The sequence below is a fragment of the Galeopterus variegatus genome, unplaced genomic scaffold (genome assembly GCF_000696425.1).
Source record: "Galeopterus variegatus unplaced genomic scaffold, G_variegatus-3.0.2 Scaffold3675, whole genome shotgun sequence".
Taxonomy (NCBI): Eukaryota; Metazoa; Chordata; class Mammalia; order Dermoptera; family Cynocephalidae; genus Galeopterus; species Galeopterus variegatus.
In genome coordinates, this window is record NW_007729786.1 from 160,447 (window position 1) to 167,877 (window position 7,431).

A 7,431-nucleotide genomic window follows, 5' to 3' on the forward strand; every position below is an offset into this window, starting at 1 on the left:
CTATCAGGTAGATAGGACTGTTATTCCCTATTTGCAAGTGAGAGCACTAAGGCTTACAAAGGTTAAGTAATTTGATTGTTGTCACACAACAAATACATGGCATCACCAGAATTTCAAATAAGGATTTTCTAGCTCCAAAGACTGTATTTTTAATCCACTGTACATACTGCCTCTCGTAACTTCCTCTTCTATTTCTGCTTTACATATCTCTAGTCTCTTCATGTGTAACTTCAAAGGCAATCTGCCTGCTATCAGGGGATGATGGACTTTAAAAGGAAAATGGAGGATATGACCAGGCTCAAATTTGTAGCCCCCTGAAGCATGTCACAAACATTATCTCATATGTATAATCTCATACATTTTCTCTGGAATCATAATTTCAAGTATTTTCACTGAATTCACCCTAATGGCACTAGAGTAAACTGGTACTCATGAGCATCTAAGAACAGAGCCAAATAATTTGCTGCAAACAGGGAGTGAAATTTCTTAGAAGTCTCGTGCTTTTTTTCATTTTTTTTAAAGTAAGAGATTATGCCAATTGTGTGTATTACTCCATGATAGCCATGTTTCTTTTAATATAAAATTAATGTTTAAAAGTTTAATGTTTGAGTAAAATGTGACTTTTTAACCCTGCACACTTTCACCAATCTTTGGGTGTATTCTTCATACAATTTAAGAACACACCTTCTAGATGATCTAAATTTCATCTGTGAAACATTTAGATCATCAAAAACCTGCACGATAAGAATGTACTGTCTTGTTACTTCCTTAAAATACATTAGATAAATTTTTCTTTCATAAGAAATAGCTATGGGAACATCATTAATGTATTTATTGCATTGTATTGTAGTACAAAATGGGATGCCTCTTTTTATAAAGAGCCAAAGCGAAATCTTTCTCAGGCCTTATTATTAGGAAAACTTTTCCTGATCTCATTTAATTCTGAGGTATTGATATTGATCTCCTCTTTGCACTTATCAAAAGCCACATTTTTGGCCCACTCTTAGAAACTACAATAGGGCCTATGGTACGTATTTGATGGGAATACTTGAAATTTTATTTTTGCCCTTACTTTTTAAAAATATTTTTAAATAGACTTTATATTTTAGAGCAGTTTTAGCTTCACAGCAAAACTAAGGGAAGTTATAGAGATTTCGCATATGTTTCCTACCCCCATATCCACACAGCCTCCTCCACTATCAAAATCCTGCACCACAGTGGTATATTTGTTACAATCAATGAACCTACAGTGACACATTATTATCATCTAAAGTCCATAATTTACACTGAAAAGTCACTTTTGGTGTTGTACGTTCTGTGGATTTGAACAAATGCATATTGCATTTCTCTTACCATTACTGTATTGTACAGAATAGTTTCACTGCCCTAAAAATCCTGTGTTACACATCTTACTTTTCTATAATAAAAATTCACTTATTTTAATTCATGTTGTATCATGCACATCATACTTCAATTCATAGAATATAAATAAAATACAAAGGATTATCACTTTGCTGTAAATATTGATGAGTTATCTATCATTATAATATTATGCTAATTCCCTTCTATACTTAATCTCTTTGGTGCCAATATCCATACCATTTTAACTTTGACATTCAGCCTGTGCCTTTCATGGAAGATTTGAACATAGTTGGTGCTTGATAGATATTGTACTTTCAAAACGGGTGTAATTTTCCACTAATCACAGAAGCCAGCAACTGTGTAATTTTCTGCTTTGTGGCCCTCACAGTACTCCACAAACACACAGTAAACACTCCATAAAGTCATTAAATTAAATCTGGAAACTTACGTCAATACATTCATTAGTTTTATTGTATATTTTACTCCTATCAACATATTTACAGATATGTTTGGAGTATCTGTATCTAAAAGATCTTGTGTATATGCACCACATTTACTGATTTGTGTTTAAATTACATTTAATAACTCCTGTTTTACAATTTACTTCTGTAACTTCAAAACTAAGTAGAAGGCAACTATAAGCACTCTTTATTAATTTTTATAGTAAGGGGACTTTGATTTCATTGGAGGTTGAAAACCAAAGTTAGCTTGGCAAAAACATATTTGTCTAATAATTTCAATAACTTACATAAACACCACTTATCTAAAAGGCTGCCAAGAATTCATTACATATTTTCAAAAGCTTTTTAAATATGGTGGTGATTATGATGACTTTTATGCTTCCACAAAATGTCTTTGAGATTTCAAAACAGATTTTTTTTCTCTTTCCTAGAAGCAAAAAGTTACTAATTTTCTTTCTAAATGTTACTTTCTCTTTTCTAATAGATAAAGGCTACAAGCACATAAACTGCAAATTATCAGCCTCTTGCAATACTGTTATACTGTACGCAAAGTCTGAAATCTTATTAATTTAAGATATGATAGGAAAAACTGAAGCAAACCTACATTGTAAATGCCAAAATTAGTATTATATTTATGTTTTCTAAAAAGCTCTCTGACATCTACTTTTTATAAAAGATAAATTAATTGACTTGTTAGAGGGAAATATTTTTGTGGGTGACAGTAAGAAAATATCATCCAGCACAGGTTATTCTTTTTATTCTTTAAGTTGCCAGTTATTTTGAATAACAATTTTAAGGAGAAATTTGGGAGAAAATACATCTATATGTCTATTTACATATTTATATCTACAAGTATGACATATTTATATATATTTATAAAGTTACATGCCTTTTGTAACCTAATTATATATAATAATGGTAAGTCTTTTCTAAAAAAGAAGCTACTAAATATGGCGATGTATAATAATTATATTCATTGAAACTTTTAAATGCCCCTTCTTAAGGGAAGCCTAAGCTGATCCCTCATGCCTAAATTAGGTGCCCTTAGTTTGCATTTTCATAGTTACCTGGGCTGTTTTTATTCATGTGAATATATGAATGATCATATCTGAGCCTTACGGACCCATAGTGAGTATAATTATATACTCTTTTGCTCAATTATTGTTTATTAATATTTGTCATCCTAATTAGATTATAAATTCCCAAAGAGGCAAAGTCTTGTTTAATTCCCTCCTGAACCCTGTGTTTTGGAGAAGCAGCCCAGTAAATATTTGAAAAAGTAATGAATTAATAAGTCACTCTGATTCAAACGATGCATCTGCAGACAGCTGGGAAATTCAGGCTCAGCAACTCAGACCTTCCTTTCTCTTAAATTTTAGTAACAGCAGAGTCAATCTATGTTTGTATAGTATTTGAAATTTAATGAATTAGAGAGGTTTATGTTTGAAGGTTGAAACGTCTTCCTCTTTCCCTTCTATCATTGGTAATAAAATCATTATACTTGCAGATGTGCATATATGGAGGTAAAAACATCATTTTTTTTTCCTTCTATACACCAAGCTTAAAAGACCAATTAACAAATCCAGGATGATAGGTTACATTGTAGCAAGTATAAAAAATTTCATGCTTTTTGTTAATGTAGCATCTTTTTAAGGGTCTTATGAAAAAACTAATCATTGAAAAGAGGTTTTATATATATACATATCAGCTCAGTGGTAACTTAAAGGGTTTGAATCAATAGTACAATTTAAACACACCTCAGAAAATGCTCTGCACTAATTAACCAACCTGCAAATCTATGGACCAACAAGTCATATTTCACTACTGGGTAGTTTTATTTTCACATTTAATCTATTTAAAGAGAAAGCACTTTTTGTAAAGCACTAAATTTTTATTTTAAAATTAAAAGTTATTAAGTCCTAATCTAATGCTTTTGTTAATGATTATTCATTTATTGGAAAAGTCAGAAAATACTAAGAAAGTATACATAACTAAGAAATGGTCACAAAAACATGGTAAAATAACTAAATTGAATAGACAAGAAATTCCAACCTAGATTTCCTACACGTGTTCTCCCATTTGACAACGAAGCCAAATTAAACACACAAACCACCTTACTGTAGGGTTAATGTATGATCCACTTAAACATTTCTTTAACTCAAAATAACAAGGCAAATATAGTACAGCACACTATGTCCTTCTCTTAAACATTCATAATACACAACCATAAATTAAATCTACTAGAGAAAAAAATGTGTAAAGCGTTTTAAAAGTATTTTCTGAATATTTTCTAACTTCAATAAGTGAATGAAATCATTTCTGTATGAGCCATCAGCATTCTACTATTTCATCAGCATTCATTCTACTACTTTGGGAAGTAAAGCATATTTATCTAAGTATCTTTATTCATTCAGGTAACACATGTTATTGAGCATCAATATGTACAAGAATTAGAGTCATGATCTCTGCCCTTTTAGATTGTTCTTTCTAGGGGAAACAGAAAATAAATAATCAAATGAAATAAAGTTTGATGGACTGACAAACACATGGAGGCTGGCTGGTGGGCATGCAGGGTCCTAGCTGGTGTTCCGAGGTCCTCTTGGGAGGGCCAGGATCACGCTCAGGTTCTGAGAGGACTGGAGAGAGGACCTGCTGACTATCTTTTCTGAAAGCAGACAGAGAGTTCTTAGGATTTTTATTTGGCTGCTGCCTTAAAATACAAGCCCTGAAAATGCCAGCTTATTTGGACTTAGAAGATGACCTGGATAAATTAAGAAAGATATTTTGGTTTTCTTATTGCCCACTTGGCATATGCTTCTGGAATAACATTCACCATGGTTTTGGATGACCTTCCAAAGTTAGAAGACATCTGTACTTCCTTGTGTTCATCAGCAGTGGAAGACTCAGAGATGGATTTTGACTCTGGACTAGAAGATGATGACACAAAAAGTGATAGTGTTTTAAAAGATTCCACAAATTTTGTGACCTTCAAAGGAAATATAGACGATAAAGACTCCTATGGAAATTGGACACAATATTAGAGAATGTGCCCAATTTGTTACAGTTGGAATCCAGCAAGCTAAAAGTACAGAAGGTGGAGCCCTGGAATGGCATGAACACGACATTCAACATCCTCCCAGGAGGCAGCAGAGCCACTACATATCATGACTTAGAGCAACAACCAGAAGCTTCGGGATCTGGGGATTCTTTCTGTTCAGGCTGAAGGGAAAGGTGTTATCAATCTGGCTTTGGCTCAGACCTGAAGCTAAGATGTGAAGATGGACCCATGAGAGCTGGAAATTTAGTTAGGATGGAGGCAGGATTTCCCATGGCAGGTGCTCCAGGATTAATAAGGATGACCAGCCCTGCCACTGTTATGATACCCTAGGGTGGAAACATGTCATCTTCCATTGGTGGCACCAGGCCCCAATCCAGAGTTGCAGCCCAGGACNAATTTAGTTAGGATGGAGGCAGGATTTCCCATGGCAGGTGCTCCAGGATTAATAAGGATGACCAGCCCTGCCACTGTTATGATACCCTAGGGTGGAAACATGTCATCTTCCATTGGTGGCACCAGGCCCCAATCCAGAGTTGCAGCCCAGGACCCCTTGCTCTGCTTCTCAGTCAGATGCAATAGATACACTTGTCTCTGGGCTTCATATACAGCTGCAAAGTCATCTCTCAGGATATTTAACTGCTTCACACCACTCAATGCCGCCCATCCCTGTTAAAAGACAAATGAATCCAGCTAATTTCCCCCAGCTGCAGCAGCAGAAGCAACAACAGCAGTCACAACAGTGGCAAACAAGACCCCCACAGCAACATCAGCAGCAACAGCCACAGGGAATTCACCCCCAACCCCCTTGAAGCAGCCCCACCTCACCAACAAGTCTCCTGCCTCCTCTCCTTCCCCCTTTGTTCAGGGATCTCCTGCATCTTCCCCAACAGTTAACCAAACTCAGCAGCAGATAGGACCAAGGCCACCTCAAAATAACCCACTTTCCCAGGGATTTCAGCAGCCCATCATCTCTGTGGGTTGGAATCCTATGACTCAACAGTGAAATGTGCCACCTAACATCATGTTGATACAACAGCAACCACCAAACCAGGGGCCACAGAGTTCACATCTGGGCCTAGGAGCAGGACAGGCCAATTTAAACTTTATGCATGGTCAGGTGCCTTCAACCACAGCAACCACCCCCAGGAATTCAGAAGCCCCTCAGCTGCAAGCAAATCAAAATGTCCAGCATACAGGTGGTCAAGGAGCTGGTTCTCCTCAAAACTGGATGCAGGTTGTCATGGGCCACCAAATATGATGTGGCCCAGTCTCATGGGAATTTATGGCAACATGAACAACCAACAGGCTGATAGCTCTGGGGTTCCTCATGTTAACCTGGGCAACATGCAAGGCCAGCCCCAACAGGGCCCACCATCTCAGCTGATGGTCATGCACCAGCAGATTGTGCCCTCCCAGGGTCAGATGGTTCAGCAACAAGGAATTTTAAACACTCAGAACCCTATGATTCTTTTAAGGGCCCAGCTTACCCCACAGGACCATATGATAGTGAACACTCAGAGCCAAATTCTTGGGCCCTCATCCCAAAGGATGACTCCATCCAAGCAGATGCACTCCCAGCAGGACCCACAAATGATGGTGCTACATAACCAGATAATGGGGCCTCAGGTGCAAGTTTTGCTTCAGCAGGACCCAATGATAAAGCAGATCATGACCAATCAGGTGCATTGGAGTAAGCAGCAGTTTAACACTAAGAACTTATCCAACGTCATGACAGGACCAGCACAGATAATGGGGGGACTGACTTCGAACACACAAGGAAACATGGTGTAGTTTATGGGACATATGTCAGGACAAATGCTACCCCAGTAAGGGCCCATAAGCAACAGTTCATCTCAGGTTATGGGGTGTCAGGGGCAGGTCTTGTAGCCACCAGGGCCCATACCACACATGGCCAAGCAGCATGGTGATCCTCTATTGCAACAAATAATGATGTCAGCTTGTTTCAGATGGTGTCTGACGTTAGCATGCAATGAACTAACATTGTCCCCCACCCCCCATGTGCAGGAAAACAGTGCCTCGGGAAACCACTACTCAGGCTATGGGATGCCTTTCAATGCACCCTTCAGTGGAACACCCAATAAAAATCAGATGTCCTGTGGTCAGAATCCAAGCTTTCTGGTCAATAAGGATATCACGTTAACAAGCCCACTGTTTGGCCAACTTATTACAGAGTGACACCTTTGCAGGCCATTTTGGAGTAAACAATAAGCAAAATAATACCAGTGCAAATAAACCATAGAAGAAGAAACCCCCTTAGAAGAAGAAAAATAGCAGGATCTAAACACCACAGATACTTGCCCAGCTGGTCTGGAGGAGGGAGAAAAATTAGCTTGGACAGCTCAGGCCCTAAACTTCCAGAATTTTCAAATCAGCCACAAGCTCCTTTCCATAATTTAGTCCCAAAGAAAACTCCAGCCACAGTGCTGTAGGGGTCTGTTGCCAGACCAGAATTCAAGGCAAAGTCTGCATAGTCTCCGGACAAAGCAGTGAGCCCAAAGAGATGGTTTACTTAAAAAGTCCAAAACCCCC

The 7,431-nt window shown here is 37.7% G+C and overlaps 1 pseudogene; it reads left to right on the plus strand.

Annotated features, from left to right (window-relative positions):
* Positions 1–4,618: 4,618 nt before the first annotated feature.
* Positions 4,619–7,405, plus strand: LOC103601312 (annotated as a pseudogene).
* The last annotated feature ends 26 nt before the right edge of the window (positions 7,406–7,431 follow it).